This window comes from Somniosus microcephalus, chromosome 3 (assembly GCF_052327205.1).
Source record: "Somniosus microcephalus isolate GS21.2 chromosome 3, FLI_Smic_1.0, whole genome shotgun sequence".
In the NCBI taxonomy this organism is placed as follows: Eukaryota; Metazoa; Chordata; class Chondrichthyes; order Squaliformes; family Somniosidae; genus Somniosus; species Somniosus microcephalus.
This window is the reverse complement of record NC_140989.1, coordinates 58652053-58674596: the sequence shown is the minus strand read 5'-3', so window position 1 is coordinate 58674596 and position 22544 is coordinate 58652053. Positions and strand designations below refer to the sequence as shown.

Here is a 22544-nt window from a genome sequence, read left to right as displayed (position 1 = left end):
AATATGGTGTGCCATCTAAAAATTCACCACTCGGACTTTAATCGAAAGGGCATCTTTACTAGAAAAGCTGTGCATTCCTTCTGAAAGCCATGTGCTACCTCGCAAACTCTTTGGAACATGCATTTCCCCATTGTAGGCTGTGTAAAGACATATCGGCTCTCCTTAATCACCCAGAGGGTTGTGGGGGTCTAGAACTCACAACCTGAAAGGGTGGTAGAGGCTGGAACCCTAACCACATTTAAAAAGTACTTGGATGTGCGTTTGGGATGCTCTAACCTGCAGGGCTACGGACCAAGAGCTGGGAAGTGGGATTAGGCTGGATAGCTCTTTGTTGGCCGGCGCGGACACGATGGGCCGAAATGGCCTCCTTCCGTGCTGTGACTTTCTATGATTCTATAATTTAACATTTGTGACATGGAGTATTTTGAAAATGAATACATTATACACTAAAAAATTTTGTAAATTTAAGTTCACAGAAATCACAGAAACCCCACAGTGCAGATAGAGGCCATTTTGGCCCATCGAGCCTGCACCGACACATATCCCACCCTATCCCCGTAACCCCTACACCAACACATATCCCACCCTATCCTCGTAACCCCACATTCTATATTCCAAGGTAACAAAGCAGTGTGATAATGTCATGGTGAATAGAAGTCCCAACTGCCCACTGTAAATCCTCATGTTTGCTCAACTGCAGTACATCTTGAACAAGCCCACCTTGACATAAATTCACAATATACATGTAAAATGTTTTGGTTCCTCAATTCAGAGAATACATGAGAAATGCTCTATAAATTCGTATAAGTGTACCACAAATGAGTGCTTTGGACTGCACTGTGGGCAAACCAAGAACCCTAAAAGCACGGTCTTGAAACAGGGATTAAGGAGAGCCGATATGTCTTTACACAGCCTACAATGGGGAAATGCATGTTCCAAAGAGTTTGCGAGGTAGCACATGGCTTTCAGAAGGAATGCACAGCTTGTCTAGTAAAGATGCCCTTTTGATTAAAGTCAACCTAAAATGTTTTTAAAAAGTTGTTTAAATGAACTTAGTTAAGTTCCAGGACATATGAATAGGTCTAGACTTGGAACAGCCAAGGATCACTAATTCAATTACTTTCTCCAAGAAAGAATCTTAATTTACATTGTTTCAATTCAGTCCTTCTTGCATGCACCCCACACTGAGAGCAATAAAACAATCGTGCAGCTTCACACCTCACTGGTAGAAAAGGACCAGCAGCAGAGCCAGGATGCACACAATAACTCTCTGTGTGGATCCAAATTACAAGCGTCATTAATTGGCGCTTCAGCTACTTGATGCAAATTTCTTTTTGGGGCTACAGGCTTGTTTGAAATAACATTTCTAATTTATTCTTTGCATAGGTCATTGTTTCATGCACAATAGTGGAATGTGTTATTACATACTTAACTGATTCCTGACTTGCCCTGTGCTTTAATTACATTTTCAAATAATGGAACACACTCTTTGATGTGTCTTTAAGCATTACATTTTTCCTGGTCATCATCCTATAACATGTTTTGCTAAAAGCTACAAATGTTTAAACCAGCTTGTAGTTGCCTTTCCTTGAATTTCATTAGTGGGGCTGTTTGTACATTACCTGTGACTGTACTGAATAACTTGTAGTTTATTCATAAATTAGATTGCTAATTTTTGGAAGTTCCTAGAGCAAAGCAGAGAAAACAAAGCTACTGTCGCATGGAGTAGAAAACCCCAGCAAGTTTAACACTGGAGCTGCAGCTGGCTGCATGAGATATACACGCCAGAATATAGTGCTACTAGCACAATATAAAAGCTCGAGACACACATCAACATAAATATACTAGTGAGAAAGAGAGACACATGCATAAATAGTGACAAAGAAAGATAAATGAATAAACATAGGAACAAGAGTAGGCCATTCAGCCCCTCGAGCCTGTTCCCTCATTCTATTAGAGCAGGCTAATCTGTATCTTAACTCCATCTAGCCGCCTTGGTTCCGCAACCCTTAATACTATTGCCGAACAGAAATCAATCAATTTCAGTTTAGAAATTTTCAATTGACCTAGTCTCAACAGTTTTTTGAGGGACAGAGTTCCAGATTTCCACTACCCTTTGTGTGAAGAAGTGCATCCTGATATCACCCCTGAATGATCTAGCTCTAATGTTAAGGTTATATCCCCTTGTTCTGGACTCTTCTACCAGAGGTCCCTGGCTCCCACCTCCCTTGAACAGTGGACAGTGCTCAACCGAATCCGCACAGGGCACGGACAATGCGGCCACCTGCTCCACAAGTGGAAGATGAGGGACGACCTAAAGTGCAACTGTGGCCATGAGTCCCAGACCATGGAACACATCACATCAACCTTCCTAACTAAGATCTGTTGTGGGAGGCACCTCATTTCTCCACTCGGCATCAGGAGGCCATCGAATGGATAGCCAAACTAGACATCCCATTATAAGCTTTTCCCGTCATACGGAACAACAGCCATTAGAGGAAATAATTTCTCTCTATCCACCCTATCAAATCCTTTAATCATCTTAAATTCCTCAATTAGATCACCCCTTAATCTTCTATATTCAAGGGAATACAAGCCTAGTCTGTGCAACCTGTCTTCATAATGTAACCCTTTTAGCCCCAGTATAATTCTGGTGAATCTGCACTGCACCCACTCCAAGGCCAAGAAAGCCTTCCTGAGTTGCAGTGTCCAGAACGGAGTGTAGTACTCCAGGTGCGGTCTAACCAGAGCTCTGTACAGCTGACGCATCACTTCCTCACTTTTATATCCCAACCCTCTTGAGATAAAAGCCACCATTCCAGTAGCCTTACTAATTATTTTTTGTACCTGTCCATTAGCTTTTAGTGATTTCTGTATTTAGACTCCTAATTCTCTCTGCTCCTCCACAGTTCCTAGCTTCTCACCATTTAGGTCCAAAGTGGATGACCTCACACTTTCGCACATTGAACTCCATACTGGCAGAGGAAAAAGGTGCACACACAATCAGTGTTCATGTGTATATGCGAGAGAAAGACACACACACACACAGTGCATAAATAGAACAGAGCTACAGGAGACAGGCCTCATTGTGGACTGCTGCTCATCACCTGGTTTCATAGAGACTATTTTAACCCTTTTGGTGGCAGCAGAAAATCTATTTTTGTCACAATACAACTAAATTTTATAAAGGTTTTAGCACCTACAAACTAGAGCTGTGACACATTGGAGGAAGTTGGATTGTTTCCTCGTGTGAAGTGCTATTATCACCAAAACCAATTGACTTTACCCATGGTAAGGCAAGAGTCCTATCGAAATGCTCTATACACTTCGAAAATAAAGCCCCTTTAAAAATGAGCTTGAAAAAGATTCCCTTAAGAAAGTTATAGTTGGCGAGTTGTGGAAACATTCAAAAAGCACTGCAGTCACGACGCCTAGAGAAGAAAGTACATAGATGCATAAGTACTATTTTAAATTAAGAGTCTGTTTAAAAAAAAAATCACCACTTCCGCATAATTGTATTTTATAGCACTTTTATAGGTTTAAAAAAACCACCTGTCATTGTGTGCTTTGCTCTGTGTTTACTTCTTTCACACTAAGGACCTGGGCATGTTTGGCATTCAACTATCAGGGGTTTGGTTGGTACTCACATGTCCACAAGCTGAAATGTCATGTCGTACTCTCATTTTTTCCCCCCAAGGTTCTGCTACACAATGAGAGGAAGTCACGTACACGCTTGGTTACAAAATAATGAACTCTACCTTATTGAGGTCACAAGACTGTGTTCATTGATGCAGAAACACAGACAGGTATGGCTTTCAACTCACTAAACATCAAAAGGAGATCTGTGTCTGACGGCAAAAAATCTTTTATCAAGTCTTATGAAAGTTAGGGCTTAAGTTATTGAGGTGGCAATTTAATATTCTCAGATAGACAGACAGAGGAAGAGGATTAAAAAAAACACTATCAGGAGAATGATCTAATACTTATTTGGGTGGTGTGCACTTATTCCTTCTTAGTACTGATGTCTAAAATGACAATGCACAACAGAAGTTGTATTATAATCTAATAATCAAAGATATAATAATTTTGCACTTCAATATAAAGTGTAAATTAAATATCAAGCTTTCCACAGCACAGAATGTACATGTAAAACTGGGTCCATAACCTTCCAATCCAACAGTAGTATAATGCTAAAACACTGGATTCTTGAATAGGAGACTGGAGTTTAAATTCCAGTCTCAACTAATGCTTTCACAGTATTGGTTAGGTCTGTCACAATGTGGAAAGCAGGCTAGAGGACTGCATCTGGGTTTGTAATATAAATGTCTTTAAAAACAATTCTCTTCGCCATTCAAAGTTGTTTTCCAATTAACTGACTCAGTGAGGGTAGACAGAGAACTGCTGCCTTTGCCAAGGTTGCTTCTGAGAGCAGCCTGGGGTGATTCGCCTTGCAATATTCCCTCTCTTCCTTGGGGATGTTTTATTTGGCTCCAAATGGCACCAACTTCAGACAGTTAGCAACTCACTATCAAACTGCAGTTTAAGAAAAAACTCTTGTCCGAACAATCTGAGGCAGAGTGTTTAAGCACATTAACTAACTGCGCTCTCCATATGTCACACTACAGGTTCACAAGTGCATGAAATGGTACTAAACTTACCAAATTCTATTAAAATAAATTTCTAACACAGGAAACATTGCAAGATACAATCCATTAAAGAAAGTAATAATAGCAATCTTGTAGGGTCCAAATGGTTTGATGAATAAGTGTAACACATGGGGAGAGAAATTCGGTATCGCCCCATTTGGGGTGCAATTCTCAGCTGGGCGCAAAGTGGCGCAAATTATCGCCACCTACTGCGAAATTGGTCTGTTTCGCCCCTGGAGCTGATTGCACCGCTAAATCAGGCGCTGCACGACTCTCTTAAGGCGCTAAGCCGGAGGAGCGAGGCGCTAACTCAGAGGGCGGGCGCAGCGCAGGTGCTGTCAGTTAGCGATTGCACACAGACACGCTGGCACCGGTCAGCTCTTAAAGGGGAGGGTCGATCTTGATTTGCAGCCGCACCCTGCGCATCGGAGCCCTGAATCTCGGCCTGGACAGACCTGTTGCCAAATGCTGCAGCCAAGGACCATGGAGGGGGCCAGGGAGCGAGCGCAGCGTTTCAGCGAAGGGGCCTTGGAGGCTCTGGTTGGCGCGGTGGAGCGCAGGCAATCTCTTCTGTACCCGGAGAGTGGCAGGAGGCCTCTGCCCAGCGAGTACCGAAAAGCTTGGAGGGAGGTGGCTCACAGAGTGACCTCCAGCAGCATGGTGCCTAGGACCCCTGTGCAATGCAGGAAGAAGTTCAACGACCTCACTCGGGTCGTCAGGGTGAGTGCCTTTTTCAGAAACCTCGTCATCCCTCCATCTCGACCTCGCTTTATGGCCAAAGGGTCTTGAAAGCCCCAATGCCCAGCACTCCTCCAACACCTATGGCCTTTTCAGGAAACTCACACGCACATTCAGCACTTTGCATACAGTAGGGGCTATTCCACCATGGGAGGCATTTCAGCCAAGATCATGGCTGCACACAGTAAGGGCTATTCGACCATGGGAGGCATTTCAGCCAAGATCATGGCTGCACACAGGAAGGGCTATTCGACCATGGGAGGCATTTCAGCCAAGATCATGGCTGCATCTTTACTCGGACCCCGTCCTTTTTCTTGCAGGGCAAGCTGGCGCATAATAGGAGACAGCAGCAACGGACTGGGGGAGGCCGGCCTCACCTTCAAGCCCTGATCGATCTGGAGCAGCGAGTCCACCGGATTGTGGCAAGCCGGATGCTTGGCCCCGTCGCCACTGGAGACGCCGACCCCGTTCTGGCCAGCAATGGTAAGGTCATCACCTTTTTGACCTCTCTCCTTCCACTTGTTCCTCACAACAGCATCCTTTGACACTCTCGATCCAAATCAGTACATCGCTGCACTCATGCCTCCCTTGCTGCCACCCTGTCCTCACGCTAAAGCTACTCTTGTACCTCCCTGCTTTCAGATGCTGATTCACCAGGTGAGGAGGCGGGCCCTCAAGCTGCCACTGGGAGTGAATCTGAAGGCGAGGAGGAAGAGGAAGCCGGACCATCAGCGCAACCCTCTGCCGAGGCAGCCCATGGCCATACTGGGGACACGCCTTCCCTGGAGGGGAGCGGGGGGGGGGGGGAATGGTCTGATGAGGGTGAAGCTCCAGGACCCAGAGGGCTGCAGCAACGCGAGGGGGGGGGGCAGGGAAGCTCGGGGGCCTTCTCCCCGGAGGGAGAGTATGGCCTCGAGTCCTACTACAGTGAGCGCAGAAGAGGTGCGGCTCCTCGCTGAAATGAACGCCCAGGCAGAGCAAAGGCACACTGAGCTCATGGCTGCAGTGGCAAGGATGCCCGAATCCACTGAGTCACTGGCAAGTAGTGTCCAGGACTTCGGTGCAGCACAGGCGTCTGCCACGCAAATGCTAAGTGCTGCAATGCAGTCAGTGGCTGGTCTCATGCAGACGCAGATTGAGGCCACGCGAGCACTAACTGATGCCACCCTTGCTGGATCGGGCAGGTTTCCCCGGGGCCCTCCCCGCGCCACAGCAGGCCAGCAATCTGTGCTCCCGCAGATTGCTCCGCATGCTGAAGTGCTGCCCCGTGGGAGTGCCAGTGTGTCGGTCGAGCGGGGAGTTGCTGTCCTCTCAGGATAACAGCATTCCTGCTGCCAGCACTGTCACTTCTCCACTGCAGTTGCCACCACCTGTAGGACAGACTGCTGCCGCCCATGCAGAGTTGGAGCAGTCAGCAGCTGGGCCCTCCAGGCCCAGAGCTGGTCCAGGCTGTCCCTCAAGGGCATCTGCAGTCTCAGTTTCTGACACTCAGCAGCCTTCCCCCAGCCTTGCTGCAGCCACTGGGGTCCCAATGCGGCGGAGCTGCAGGATGGGAAGGGGGCAATTTCGCAAGGGAAGCAGATCACCCTCGAAGGGCAAAAAATAGAAGGTGTGGCAAAATGTTGTTCATTGTTTTATTGAAGGCCGAGGGTCGTGGTCATATTTTTGTTACTGTTTTGGACTTTGTCTCCAGGTTGTGAGAGCCAGTTATGTGATTGACTGTTTCTTTCTATTACTTTGTCATGTGGGAAGGATACACAGTTTTGTAAATAAAGAAGTGTCTTTATTCAAAATGTGCATGTTTGTTCTTTGCACTCATTGTTGCCTTGACCGGCTTAGGGGTTGCGGTATGGTTCCATTCAGGTTCTTTGAATGGCAGAAGCCATTCCCTCAGAGGGGGCCTAGAAGCGAATTGCTATAAGCCTTTGACGGACGGCCCTTGCACTTTGTGCCTCCCTCCCATCTTGATGCTGCTGCTCCTCCTCCTCCTCTGCTGGTGCTCCAAGGCCCGGTGGCATTGGCTGGGTCCTGAGGATTGCCAGGTTATGCAGCATGCAGCACACAACAACGAAGTGGGAGACTCGCTCAGGCGAGTACTGCAGGGCTCCTCCAGAGTGGTCCAGACAGCGGAACCGTTGCTTGAGCATGCAGATTGTGTGCTCAACGATGTTCCTGGTAGCTTGATGGCTCTCGTTGTATCGTTCTTCTCCAGGGGTACTGGGCAAACGGAGCGGGGTCATCAGCCAGGTGCACAGAGGATAGCCCTTGTCCCCGAGAAGCCAGCCTCCTGGGTGAAGCGGGGCCTCGAAAAGGTCTGCCACAGAAGTCTGGCGCAGGATGAAGGCATTGTGGCTGCTGCCTGGAAAGTGGGCATTGACAGTGAGTATCAGCTGTCTGTGGTCACAGACCAACTGGACGTTCAAGGAATGGAAGCCCTTTCGGTTGTGGAAATCCTCGGCATTCTCTTGCGGCGCCCGCAAAGCCACATGGGTGCAGTCAATGGCGCCCTGCACCATGGGGAAGCCCGCTGCACGCTCTTGCTGCTTGTCCGGGGTCATGGGGAAAGAGATGTACTCTCATCTCCTTTTAAACAGGGCATTTGTGACTTGATGGATGCAGCAATGCACTGCGAACTGGGAGATATTGGCAATGTCCCCAGTAGCAGATTGAAAGGAGCCGGTGGCATAAAAGTTGAGAGCCACTGTTACCTTCACTGCCACCGACAGAGACGTCCTGCTCCTAAGTTGAGGTTGCAGATCTGGCTGGAGGCGGTGGCAGAGCTCAGTGACCACCTCCTTGCTGAATCGCAGCCTTCGCAAACACTGCTCCTCAGACATATTGATGTATGAGAACTGTTGTCGAAAAACCCTGGGATGGTAAGGTCTCCTGTACCGATGCCTGTTGGCCCTCCTCCGTCTGGCCATGATTGCCACTCTCTCTCTGCGTCTCTGTGCCCTCTCAATGTGATGGAGAAGCACGACGTTCCCATCCATTGCAGCCCCCATAATATGTGGGCAATCAAAGTTATGCCGGTGAAAAAGCAAAGCAACTACAAAGTTATGGTCAGAAGCCAAAACTACCTCAGACAGCGTTGACTCAATGCAGAAGTCTCTCTTTCTCCCTTTGTCTCTCGGCAAATCTCCCTCTCTCTCTCAGAACGAGTGGTCCAAAAATGGCTACCACACAGAAGACAGGAAAAGCCCCCTTTAAATAGCGCCCCCCCAGCCCCACAGCGACTGGGAAGCGTGCCAGTCAACCTGTCATTGGTAGCGACAGGCGGAAAGGAGGGGGGCGCCACTGAATTTCTGGTCCGGGGCGCCCCAAGGGCGTCGCACTCTGGAATGACGTCAAGATCTGCGTGCGCAGGAGAGCGAGCGGTATGGTTTAGCGCTGCCGCTAAATGTCCGCTCAATTTCGCGAGAGGCGCAGGTATCGCCGCGCCCAGGCGCTAGTTGGTTAGCGCCCCACTTATCGCCCTCTTAAGGTGCTAACGGGTGGCGCTCACAACTGAATTTCTCCCCCACGGACCATAGAGCACATATACCAGAAACGCTGTTTACGGAGGTCACGGACCATCATCAAAGACCCTACCCACCCCAGCCACAGTCCGTTCGCCCTCCTGCCATCTGGGAGATGCTACAGATGCATTCGCACCCGAACGACCAGATTTAGGAACAGCTTCTTTCCCAGGGCTGTCATCCTACTGAACTCCACAAATAAACTCTAAAGCCTGCACATCTGCCAATGCACTTTATTATGGTTATGTTTATGTTAATGTATTACAAGCCAAATGAATGTTGAATGTTTAAATGTCTTAATCTAAATGTACACTCTCGGGAGCCGCAAGCCTACATTTCGTTGTACTGCACTTGTGCACTAACAATGACAATAAAGTTGATTATGATGATGATTATTATGATTATGGTATGGTATTGATCTATACAAGAGTTGGCCAATCTCAAGCTCGAGTAGTAGTGGGGTACTACAGTTGGCTGCAGCATCTATGAACTGGGGCGAATTGAGGCAAAAAGCTCAGGCTTTCCGTTCCTGATTCCTATCTGGTTACCCATGCAGGAATGTGGTGCATATGTGTGGACTTTATGTAAGGACAGAAATGATACACAGGAAAAATGTGCATTAAGGTGAGTTGATTTTTGTAACTGTACCCAATAAGAGTCAACACCTTCAGAGTAAAATAATAAGAAAGTAAAAGTTCTTTACACACCCATCACGGTGAAGCGTAAATACTGTTCCCATAATACAGTATTAACAGAAAAAAAGTGTGTATATACTCCCTAGCATTAGTTCTTTCCTTTAATACTACATTACTGGAACAATATTTACTCCTGAACAAGAAAACAATGCAATCTCAAACACTAGACGTGGAAGACCGCCAAGAATCAAAAATGAATAGACAGAAGTTACTTACAAGGAAAAGTTGCATTTATACAGTGCCTTTAACACTGGAAAAATGTCAATAAACTTTCACGGAGGTATAATTAAAAAAAATAGATGCCAAAGGAGGCGATGTTAAGAGTGTTGACCAAAAGCATGGTCAGAGGTGGGTTTAGGGAGGGTCATAAAGGAGGACACAGAAATTAAGAGCTAAAGGGGTTTAGGGAGAGCATTCCAGAGCCTAGGGTCTGGGCAACTGAAGGCTTGGTCATTAATGTTGGGGTAAAGGGGAAAATGCAAAAGAGATCAGTCGGAGGAATGGGGATGGGGGGCAGCTTGTAGGGTTGGAGAAGGTTACACAGATAAGGAGGGGCGAGGCGAATAAGAGATTTGAACATGAGGCTCTGGCTTTCCTGCAGGGGTGCAGCACAACCTAGAGGTTTCACCCAAAATTATGCCCATTCTTGTGCTCATTCTGCCGATGTTGAATTACGCTCAAATTTCCTGCCAATCTCATTAGCATACGCCCGAATATAAAAATGAGCGTAAATCGGTGTAAACAATCGGGGACCAAGTAAAGTGCCAAACTCACGTCATATATTCCTTCTTTAAGTGTGAAGATTGAAGTTTCAACTCATTTTAACCACCATTCATGCACATTAGACACACATGTTTAAGAAACAGCAATCAGGGAAACTTTTCACTTTTTAAGTTGGGTGGTCAGCAGTTTACGGAAATGAGGTCAAGTGAGTAGGACGTAAGTCTCATGGACAAGATGAGCTTGATGAAGGCATGAGGAAGATGGGAGAGAAGCTAGACATATGTCCAGAGCTAGGACGAGGGAACCTGGGCTGGGAGGGGGGCGGAGTTTTCCTTATTGGGCATGGGGAAGGGGGAGAAAACAGCAGAGGCAGCTGAACGGGTGCACTTAATCTTGGTGACAAAGAAGTCCATGAGCTCCTTGCACATTATGGTAAAGCTGAGAAATTTAATTTCGAACCAAAGGACAGGGAAACAAATGTGGAGCAATATAGAAACCATTAGATGCGATCTATATAAAGGACGGCCATCACCAATGAGGTAGTCTTTATGGATGATGGATTCTGTGATAAATGCACACAAGCGATTCACAGAAAGGGGATGCGGTCACCAACGTGTTAGCCCTTATGGGTGATGTACTGTGAGATAAATATACACAGAAATGATCCACATAAAGGGCAGGCCGTCACCTATGTAATAAGTCCTGTGGGTGACATCCCTTGTGATAAATCTGCAGAAAATATGAGCGTTGCTGACTAAACTCACAAATATGTAAACATATATAAAAGTACTTGGAGGCTGCAAGAAGATATTTGGAGCCACTGGTCTTCATTAGTTCATTTTAGGTCCAGCCTGTCTAATTTACACAGCAGCTGCTAGTTTGTTTTTGTAGCAAATTGCAGCTGTTGTAAATTATAATGCACCGTCTAAATGGTGCAAATTTATTTACGCCTAGGTTACCACTGAGTAAAAATGTTCACCTCATACTGCAGGTTTTAAACCACTTACAATTCCATAATGACTCGCATCAAGCTCAAGTGTACAGTTCCATTTGAATTCTCCCTGGTTTTATGTTGGTTTCCACTGCACACAAGTGGAAGTACAGTGTTCTATTATTTAGGATTATTTAGCATGTTCTTCCAGGGGCAAGGGGAGAGGGAAAGACAAAACAGAAATTGGTGCTATATGTAAACATGGGGCGTCAAATTCAGCTTGGATCAATATCTTAAAGGGACTGATCTGTGGAAAGAGAGTTAATTTTTATTTTTATTTTCCTTTGCATATAGAATTTTACAATGAAAAAGCCTTCAGTCCCACCCTCCAAACTGGTTACAGGGCAGTAAATTGAAAGACTGAAAACAAAAAATATATTTCCTTGTGAACTATCTGAGCTTAATCTCCAAGTCTTCATTTTCATTTCTATTACTTTTAGAGGACAACTTTATATTTGCAATGTTACTATGGCCCTGTAGTGCCAGGTGTTATATGCTATCTATAACATGATCCACTTTTTAATTTTGTCAGGTTTTGTACTAATAACTGTGTTGTGTTGAAATGATCATATTGTGTGTAATCACACCACAGTACAAGTGATGTTTTATATCGGCCTGGATTTTGCGGTCAGCGGCGAAGTGACGGCACTCGCCAATGACCTCGAAGAAAGCTGCCCACGAATGCATGGATTTCACCTCTCCCAACGTTAATCTGAATCTGGCGCCAAGCCTAGAGGATTTCCAATGTCCAGCAACAATGATGTCATCAAGCTGGCTAAGCAGCCAATCACACTGAAGAATTCTCACAGACAGCAAACCAGGAAGAAAAATGCACTGATTATCCTTCACTTTTTAAATCATTTTACAGGGAGCGAAAGAAAGATTGGGAGATAGGGACATGGGATTAAGGTAAAAGCTGAAATATCATAAACTTCAAAAAAAATGTATTATAGTAAAAACCATGGAATTTTTATCATAAATGAAAAATTTGACATTCCACAAATATAAAATTAGTTTCTCAGGGCCAGAACAGTTGTTCAGCAGTAGCTGTGACTCAGTACGCCGTTAAAAACCCAGTTACACCTCATTGAACAAGGCTTAACTTTTGGTTTTTTTTTAACAGCGATATTAAGAGTGTAAAAGCTCAAGTTCTCATCAGTTCAGTGATTTCAATTGATTGTCGGCTGCGGGGTGTTCAACAACGCATCCTGTGGAGGAGCAGGGAATGACCGACAGCAACTTCTGGATTTCCGCATTTAACTGCGCATGCTCGGATGCCAGAGGTGGCTTGCTGGCCGGTTTTACAGTTGTATTCGCGGTGAACGCTGATATTTTCGATGTCATTACAACCGCAAATTCCGGGCCATTGCTTCTTGTGCCATACAACCTATTTTTATTTTTGATGTTAATGTAAATGTGTTAAGTAGTGAATGCCTGTGGGATTGAGGCCATGCCTTTCATGGTTAGAAATATAATGTGTAAAATACAGCTATGTTTGTAGCCAATAAAACAATTCCAAGATAGTCAAATGCTTCCTGTCTGGAAGACTCAGAAGAGCAAATTCCCCCCAAAACTAGGCAAAAATCAACTTAATAGAATAATCTGATACTCGTAGTTACATAGGAATGTACAAGACTAGAAAAGACCACTGTGGTCCATCTGGCTTGTCCCAGTGTCTGGGAAATATATCCCAGGATACCTCTCCTACGCCTCTATCAAATATTTCAATAACTTCCTTCAATAAGGCTATTGGAATGTTGGCCTTTATCTCAAGGTGGCTGGAATAAAAAGGGGAGGGTTATGCTTCAGTTGTATAGCGCCTTGGTCAGACCCAATCTGGAGTACTGCGTTCAGTTTTGGGCACTGCACCCCAAGGCCTTAGAGGGGGTGCAGCGCAGATTCACCAGAAGGATACCGGGGCTTAGAGGGTTAAATTGAGGACAGGTTGCATAAACTTGGCTTGTATTCCCTAAAGTATAGGAGACTGAGGGGTGATCTGATCGAGGTGTTTAAAACGTTAAAAGGATTTGATAGGGTAGATACGGAGAAACTATTTCCTGTGGTGGAGGAAATCAAGAACAATGGGACATAATCTTAAAATTAGAACTAGGCCATTTGGAATTGAGATCAAGCACTTTTTCCACACAAAGGGTAGTAGAAATTTGAAACACTCTCCCCCAAAAAGATGTGGATAATCGATCAATTGGAGTTTTCAAGAATGCAATTGATAGATTTTTGTTAGGTAATGGTGTCATGGGATATAGAGCGAAGGCGGGTAAATGGGATTGAGGTACAGATCAGCCATGATCTAACTGAATGGCGGAGCAGGACCGAGGGGTTGAATGGCCTACTCCTGTTCCCAAGATCATCCTTGAGCCTGTTTTTTCCCCCCAGTGTAAACATTCTCAACTTCCACACCTCATAATTCAGATGCCGAATCTCAGCTATCAATTTAGCTGTCCTTAATTACACCCTCTCCAATGTTTGCATGTTGACGTGCAACTCACCCTTGACCTGTGCAAAGAGTCAAGATTTTGAGTGCAATGTCTCAAGCAATTTCGCCTTCTAACTGTCAGTAAAGGTAATGAACCCCTCATTTTTTATGGAATTGCTGCTATTTAGGCCTATGTTGGTGCCATTGTAGACAATCAGCCAACAATGTGCCATTGTCAGATTATTGTCACATTACTCCAATCAACGGCTACAGCTGCTTCCCTTCAACCCTTCAGCATCGCTGCATATTCCAACATCCTGTCACCTACATTGCTCTTTTGTGCAACTCCACTCACTGAAGCCGATTTCACCAATAGTTAAGGGTTTGATTGCGTGAGTCTCCATGCGGTATGAATACATACCAATTGTTAGCATTGTGAATTGACAGTCAGCATTTCAACCTATTTGTCAGTTTGTTTGTGTTTCATAGTTAATCTTTATTTCCTGGGACTGAAGGTTGTATCAGTCAAACAAATTAGTTGGAGGGCAGGGCTGCAGCTTGTTCGAACCAGATTGGAGGGCGGAGTTGATCGAATTGGCTGGAAGGCAGGACGGGATGACACAAGAACCACACAGATTGGCTAAAGGATGAGAACAGAGAATACCAGAACCAATAAGATGTTATCTTCTTCCATTGCTGGCTGCACACAAATTTATGGGAGAAGGGTTTTAAGATAAGCTGATGGTTTCTGAGAGTTTTCAGTTATAGGTGGGTTTGTAGCGTTCAGCTCCAAATATGTTACAAAAAACAAAGAAGATACTAACATGCAACTTTTAAAAACATATCCTTCTCTTCAAGACTGGTGGCAGCTGTTTTTTGAGACAAGGCAGAAGTTCTCATGAAAAAAACATGACTGTAACTGGTTATTTGAGCATTTCTGTTATTGCACTTAAAGAATTGCCATGGTTTGGAACTAAAATAGGGAATGGTAATGAGTTTTACTTAATTTTTAAAAAATGACAGTGAGATTTCCATATTTAGGATCTCACAATATATAACTGATGTGTGATTCAAACCGTTGGCCTGTTTGTGGGTGAGGTGCAACATTCAGTTATGTTCTGTAACCTTAAAAGCGGTTTCCAGTTTGTTTATGCGCTTGGTGTAGTGGTTGTTTTGTTACTGTTCAGTAGCTGGGGAGAGAATCCCCATCACCTGTATCAAAGCAGTCAAAAAATGTGAGAAGAGGCATTAATAAATCAAAACGAGTATAACAAATTGCAAACCTCAGACCGGAAGAATCAGGTCCACCTGAAAGCACATAATTCAGGGTTACCAGCCTATTCCTATAAACCATGCTTTTGTGGATTTTAGATATTTTTAATGATTACAGTGTATAATGTGGTTTCTATTTCCAGTATAAGAAAATAAATTCAGATAGACAGCAAGAAAGAATAGACATTACTCTTGGTGATATTATTTAATTATTTTAAACCAGTCAACTCCTCTGTTAAGACAGGAGACTTTTACACAAACAGTTAAATATTCATTGTAGCCTCAGGTGCTTTGAAGTTTTAAAAAACAGCAAATGTTTGGAATGCGCAGCAGATTGATCTAAAAGAGGAAAAGACTCAAGGTTACCATTTGGGTGTGACCTTTCCTCAGGACTTGGTTTGAATTGGTTTGTTTCAATTATACTGATTCACCCTTAACCCCCCTGAAGCTATTTTTAAAAATGTTTATTTAAAATAGATAAAGCAGCATACTCTCATTCCAAATAATCCTCCACCTGCCTGTGGCTATGGAAACCAGGCAGATACGATAGTCAAACGGTTTTGTGAATGTAGAATGAACTGCTGGTTGGGTTACTGGAGGTGCATATTGCTAAAGATTTAATTCCACAAATTAAAACGATATACTGTGGGATGCATTCTTAATGAAAGGAGCTGGGCCCTATATAGTTGTATAAATGTCCCTACTTTTATTTTCAAATTTAAGTATTAGTAACTACTGGAGGAGAAATTATTTTTGGATTAATAGGCAGAAATACAGTAGAATTCACAGTGCTGGATAAAACATGACGGAGCGTGAGAGGGGAGAGAATGAGTGCGTGAGAGTGAATGCTATTAAATAAATCTTGTGCCTTCACCACTCAAAAAAACCCTTCATTAACTTTTAAAATCAGCACTGCTACAAAGTCTGCTTTTATGTGCTTTCATTTTTTGTTGTTGCCGACATTAAGAGTCAAATGCTTGGTATACCATCAGCTTAAGTTATGACAAACCCTGTCCCACTGCACTTTCATTCCATTTACATAGAAAACATAGAAACATAGAAGATAGGAGCAGGAGTAGGCCATTCGACCCTTCGAGCCTGCTCCGCCATTCAATGTGATCATGGCTGATCATCCAAATTCAGTACCCTGTCCCTGCCTTTTCCCCATATCCCTTGATCCCTTTAGCTTCAAGAAATATATCCAACTCTTTCTTGAATATATTTAATGAACTAGCCTCCACCGCCCTCTGTGGCAGAGAATTCCACAGGTTCACCACTCTCTGGGTGAAGAAATTCCTCCTCATTTCAGTCCTAAATGGCTTACCCCTTATCCTTAGACTGTGACCCCTGGTTCTGGACTCCCTGGCCATCAGAAACATCCTTCCTGCATCTAGTCTGTCCAGACCTGACAGAATTTTATAGGTTTCGATGAGATCCCCTCTCAATCTTCTAGACTCCAGTGAGTATAAGCCCAATCGACACAATCTCTCCTCATACGTCATTCCTGCCATCCCAGGTATCAGCCTGGTGAATCTTCGCTGCACTCCCTCCATGGCAAGAACGTCCTTCCTCAGGTAAGGTGACCAAAACTGCACACAATACTCAAGGTGCAGTCTCACCAAGGCCCTGTACAACTGTAGCAAGACATCCTTGTTCCTGTACTCGAACCCTCTTGCTACGAAGGCCAACATGCCATTTGCCTTCTTAACCGCCTGCTGCACCTGCATGCTTACCTTCAGCGACTGGTGCACAAGGACACCCAGGTCTCTTTGCACTTCCCCTTCTCCCAATCTGTTGCCATTCAAATAATAATCTGCCTTCCTGTTTTTGCCACCAAAGTGGATAACCTCACATTTATCCACATTATAGTGCATTTGCCATGTTTCTGCCCAATCACCCAACCTGTCCAAATCGTACTGGAGTTTCCCCGACATCCTCCTCGCAGCTTACCCTCCCGCCCAGCTTTGTGTCATCTGCAAATTTGGAGATATTACATCCAATTCCCTCGTCCAGATCATTAATATATATTGTGAACAGCTGGGGTCCTAGGACCGATCCTTGCGGTACCCCACTAGTCACTGCCTGCCACTCGGAAAACGGCCCGTTTATTCCAACTCTTTGCCTTCTGTCCGCCAACCAGTTCTCTATCCAAGTCAATACCTTGCCCCCAATCCCATGTGCCTTAATTTTGCACGCTAATCTCTTGTGTGGGACCTTATCGAAAGCCTTCTGAAAGTCCAAATACACCACATCCACTGGTTCTCCCCTATCTATTTTACCAGTTACATCCTCAAAAAATTCCAGTAGATTAGTCAAGCATGATTTACCTTTTGTAAATCCATGTTGACTTTGTCCGATCCTGTCACTGCTATTACATCTTTTATAATAGACTCTAGCATTTTCCCCACTACCGATGTCAGGTTTACCGGTCGATAATTCCCCGCTTTTTCTCTACCACCTTTTTTGAATAGTGGGGTAACATTAGCTACCCTCCAATCCATGGGTACCGTTCCAGAGTCTATCGAGTTCTGGAAGATGACCAGTAATGCATCTACTATCTCTAGGGCCACTTCCTTAAGTACCCTGGGATGTAGACCATCAGGCCCTGGGGATTTATCGGCCTTCAGTCCCATCAATTTTCCTAACACCATTTTCCTACAAATACTGATTTCTTTCAGTTCCTCTCTTTCATCAGACCCTATGTTCCCTGGCATCTCTGGGAGGTTATTTGTGTCCTCCTTTGTGAAGACAGAACCAAAGTATGTATTTAGTTGGTCTGCCATTTCCTTGTTTCCCATTATAAATTCCCCTGATTCTGACTGTAAGGGACCTACGCTTGACTTCACTAATCTTTTTCTCTTCACATATCTATAAAAGCTTTTACAGTCAGTTTTTATGTTCCCTGATAGCTTACTCTCATATTCTATTTTCCCTTTCTTAATTAATCCCTTTGTCCTCCTTTGTTGACTCCTAAACTGCTCCCAATCCTCAGGATTATTGCTTTTTCTAGCCAATTTATATGTCCTCTCCTTGGATCTTATGCTATCCCTAATTTCCCTTGTTAGCCACGGTTGAGTCACCTTTTTTGTTTTATTTTTATGCCAAACTGGGATGAACAAATTCTGTAGCTCATCCATTCGGTCTTTGAATGTTTGCCATTGCCTATCCACCGTCAACCCTTTGAGTGCCATTCCCCACTCAATCCTACCCAACTCGCTTCTCAGACCATCGTAGTTTCCTTTATTTAAATTGAGGACCCTTGTCTCTGAGTCAACTACTTCATTCTCCATCTTAATGAAGAATTCGATCATATTATGATCGCTCCGACCCAAGGGGCCTCGTACAACAAGATTGCTAATTAATCCTTTCTCGTTACATAATACCCAGTCTAAGATGGCCTGATCTCTGGTTGGTTCCTCGACATATTGGTCCAGGAAACCATCCCGTAAACACTCCAGGAATTCCTCCTCCACAGTATTATTACTAATTTGGTTGGCCCAATCTCTATGTAGATTAAAGTCACCCATGATGACTGCTGTGCCCTTATTGCACGCTTCTTTAATTTCCCTTTTAATGCCATCCCCAACCTCCACCTTACTGTTTGGAGGTGTATATACCACTCCCACTAATGTTTTTTTCCCCTTAGTATTTCTCAATTCTACCCATACAGATTCCACATCATCAGAGCTAATATCCTTCATTACAATTGTATTAATCCCTTCTTTAACCAGTAATGCTACCCCACCTCCCTTTCCTTTTTGCCTATCTTTCCTGAATAACGAATACCCCTGGATGTTGAGTTCCCAGTCTTGGCCATCCTTGAGCCACGTTTCTGTAATCCCAACCAAATCGTATTCGTTTACCTCTATTTGCGCAGCCAATTCATCCACCTTATTACAAATGCTCCTCGCATTAAGACACAAAGCCTTCAGGCTTGTTTTTTTAACGCTCTTAGACCTATTAGAATTATTATTTACTGTGGCCACGTTTGATTTAAACCGTTGATTTCTCTGACTGCCACTTTTGTTTTTCTCCTTCCTATCTTTTGCTTTTATCCCTGTTTTCCTTTCCTCTGTCTCCCTGCTCAGGTTCCCAATCCCCTGCCATTTTAGTTTAAACCCCCCCGAACAGTGCTAGCAAACCTCCCCACAAGGATATTTGTCCCGCTCTGGTTCAGGTGCAACCCGTCCGACTTGTACAAGTCCCACCTTTCCCAGAAGCAGGCCCAGTGATCCAGGAAACTAAAGCCCTCCCTCCTGCACCAACTCTTTAGCCACGCATTCATCTGCTCTATCCTCCTATTCCTATACTCACTAGCACGTGGCACCAGGAGTAATCCAGAGATTACAACCTTTGAGGTCCTGCTCTTTAATCTGCTACCTAGCTCCCTAAATTCTTGTTGCAGGACCTCATCCCTCTTCCTACCTATGTCGTTGGTCCCAATGTGAACCACGACCTCTGCCTGTTCACCCTCCCCTTTCAGAATGCCCTGCAGCCCTTCAGTGACATCCTTGACCCTGGCACCAGGGAGGCAACAAACCATCCTGGAGTCACGTCTACGGCCACAGAACCGTCTATCTGTTCCCCTTATGATAGAATCCCCTACCACTATTGCTCTCCCACTCTTTTTCCTCCCTTCCTGAGCAGCAGCAACACCCCCGACGCCAGGAAGTTGGCTGCTGCTGCCTTCCCCTGGTGAGTCATCCCCCTCAACAGTATCCAAATTGGTATACCTGTTTGAAAGGGGGATGGCCACAGGGGTCTTCTGCACTACCAGCCTGCTTCTACTGCTCCGCCTGGTGGTCACCCATTTCCCTTCTGCCTGTGCAGCCCTACCCTGCGGCGTGACTAACTCATCAAACGTGTAATCCATGACCCTCTCAGCATCATGAATGCTCCACAACCCATCCATCCGCAGCTCCAGTGCCTCAATGCGGCCCGTTAGTAGCTGCAGCTGGATGCATTTCTGGCACACGTGGTCATCAGGGACACCGGCAGCGTCCCTGAATTCCCACATAGAGCAAGAGGAGCACAACACGGGGCTGGGCTCTCCTGGCATGACTTACCCCTTTAATTAATTTAAATTAATTCAATACCACTAGTTAAAGATATACTCTAGGGTGCTTATTTACCAACTGTCCCCACTACACCACAGAGACCCAAGAAAATATAAACCGCAGAATTTAAGCTTGTAATAAAAGAAATACTCACCAACCAATCACTTACCTGCTTCCTGGTGACATCACACTTGGATTACTTTTTACCTCTCTCCCGGAACCTGTATTGGTCGGGCCTCTGGTGATCCCTCGCAGGTCCGCTGCCTCTCCGGTCTCGGGGCTCTGGGCCTCGCTGCCTCGGGCTGCTGTTTAAGTACCTCTGCCGCCTCTGGTGATCCCTCGCAGGTCCGCTGCCTCTCCGGTCTCGGGGCTCTGGGCCTCGCTGCCTCGGGCTGCTGTTTAAGTACCTCTGCCGCCTCTGGTGATCCCTCGCAGGTCCGCTTACTTGTCTTCACATGTCATAAGGCCTATATTCAGGGCTGCTTTTGAGGCAATAGCTGTTGGTCAGCCTTTGCTAGTTTTCTAGTGTGGCATCTATAAGTTTGGTGTGGAGATGCCGGTGTTGGACTGGGGTGGACAAATGTAAGAAGTTACACAACACCAGGTTATAGTCCAACAATTTTATTTGAAATCACAAGCTTTCGGAGCGCTGCTCCTTCATCAGGTGTTGTGCAACTTCTTACATCTATAAGTTTGCTATGTTCATGTTATTATGATATGCTTGCCAATTCCCTTCACTCCTACTGTGACTTCTTTATATTATCTCAATTAACCTTGGGAAAATTTTCCAAGACTGGAGCTTTGTCTGGTCTTTGCATCTTTGGTAACTGGTCTGTGTTATTGTATTTATGGGAATACTTTTCTAACTGCCAGGAAGTGACAGCGGTTACAGTCTGAAGCCCTGATTCATGACTCCAAAGCCAAACCCATAGACTCTAACCCAACAGCAATATATTCAACCACATCAAGCCTTATGATTCATAAAAAGCACACATTTGGATTACGAAATATGTACTTCCATTTCAGAGGGGCAAAACAAACTCTAAAAAGGTCTGCCAAATCTTCTGCAAGCTGTTTTTTATTGACAGAATACAGTAACAACCTATGGAATTTTGGATTTTATAGGCTGAAACAGCAGTAAGGCGTTGCTGCGGAAACGAGAGCAACTCTTCGAAGCTGGTTACTTCCTACTGAGCGTGTTACTACTGCAATGATGCAAAGTGTAAACCTATACCTAGTCTTCTGTCTAAACTTAGCGTTAAACTTACTGTGACAAGATGAACATTCAATTTGAACTTCATTCAAAATAGCAGTCAAAGGCCTAGAAATTGGGTATAGCCCCGCTTGAGGCGATAGAACTGGCGCTGCGCAAAGTTTATAGCCAGACGAAACTTATCGCCGCCTGGCGCGATATTGGGTTGCATCGCCCCCAAAGGGGTTTGAGGCGCTAATTCAGCCATTGCACGGTGCTCCTAAGGCGCAAAAGTTCAGGCGCTACTCAATATCGACGCGGACGGGCGCAGCGCAGGTGATCTCAATTACGGGAAACCACGAGACTTCCAGGCACCGGCCGGCTCTTAAAGGGGTGGGTCAGTCAGCCTGAGCTTCAACACCCAACGCCCTGTAGACCTCAGAATCGGCGCTCGCCCTTCTCTGGCGTTAGAAACTTGTTGAGCATGGAGAAGGTTAGACAGAGAGCAGAGCGCTTCAGCACTGAGGCTCTGGACCACTTGGTGGCTGCAGTTGAGCGCCGTCGAGATGTTCTGTATCCAGATAATGGCAAGAGGCCGAATCAGAAGGCTTACCGACGATCTTGGAGGGAGGTTGCTGTGAGGGTCAACTCCAGCAGCATGGCTACCAGGACCCCTGTTCAGTGCAGGAAGAAATTCAACGACCTCACACGGATCGTTAGGGTGAGTGATGGTTTACCAAACTTCTGATTCCCTCCATCTGCAGCTGACTTCGGGCACCCTGTTGCAATGATGCCCCAATGGCCATCTGCCAGCAAGCACCCATGGCCCTTTCTGGCCACACACATGGACAGATGTCTCAAGGCCTCATGTAAGGGCTCTTGCACCATGGGGGGCATGCGATGATCTCTCAAGGCATCATGTTACAGAACTTCCCCTTCTTTCCCCTGCAGTCCAAGCTGGCGACGATCCGAAAGGAGCAGTGTCGAACCGGTGGCGGTCCTCCACAAGTGGTCACTCTCACGGATCTGGAGGAGAGAGTGCACCAGATTCTTGGAGGACGTCTGTCTGGTCCAGTGACCACTGCATCTGCCGACCCCATTTCCGACAACGAGGGTAAGACTCTCACCTTTTTCACCTGTTGCCTTCCACTTGGTCCCCCCGCCAGCATGCATCCTCAGTGTGCAGCCATGTCAGAGCCTTGCCGCAATCTGGCATGCCTTTCAGCAAACCTGTCCTTTTGCTAAAGCCACTCTTCCACCTCCCTACTTTCAGATGAA

General features: G+C 45.3%; 1 protein-coding gene and 1 long non-coding RNA gene across 2 annotated transcripts in view; one reads left to right on the top strand and one right to left on the bottom strand.

The window, feature by feature from the left end:
* LOC147121086 (uncharacterized) overlaps positions 1–12924 on the top strand; it is a 58844-nt gene extending 45920 nt beyond the window's left edge. The window contains exons 3-4 of the long non-coding RNA XR_015076438.1: positions 3698–3806; positions 12435–12924. This is a non-coding gene — a long non-coding RNA (uncharacterized LOC147121086). The remainder of the gene's footprint in view (positions 1–3697; positions 3807–12434) is intronic.
* Positions 1–22544, bottom strand: part of thada (THADA armadillo repeat containing) — a 502870-nt gene that overhangs the window by 51910 nt on the left and 428416 nt on the right. The gene's annotated exons all lie outside the window — the stretch shown is intronic.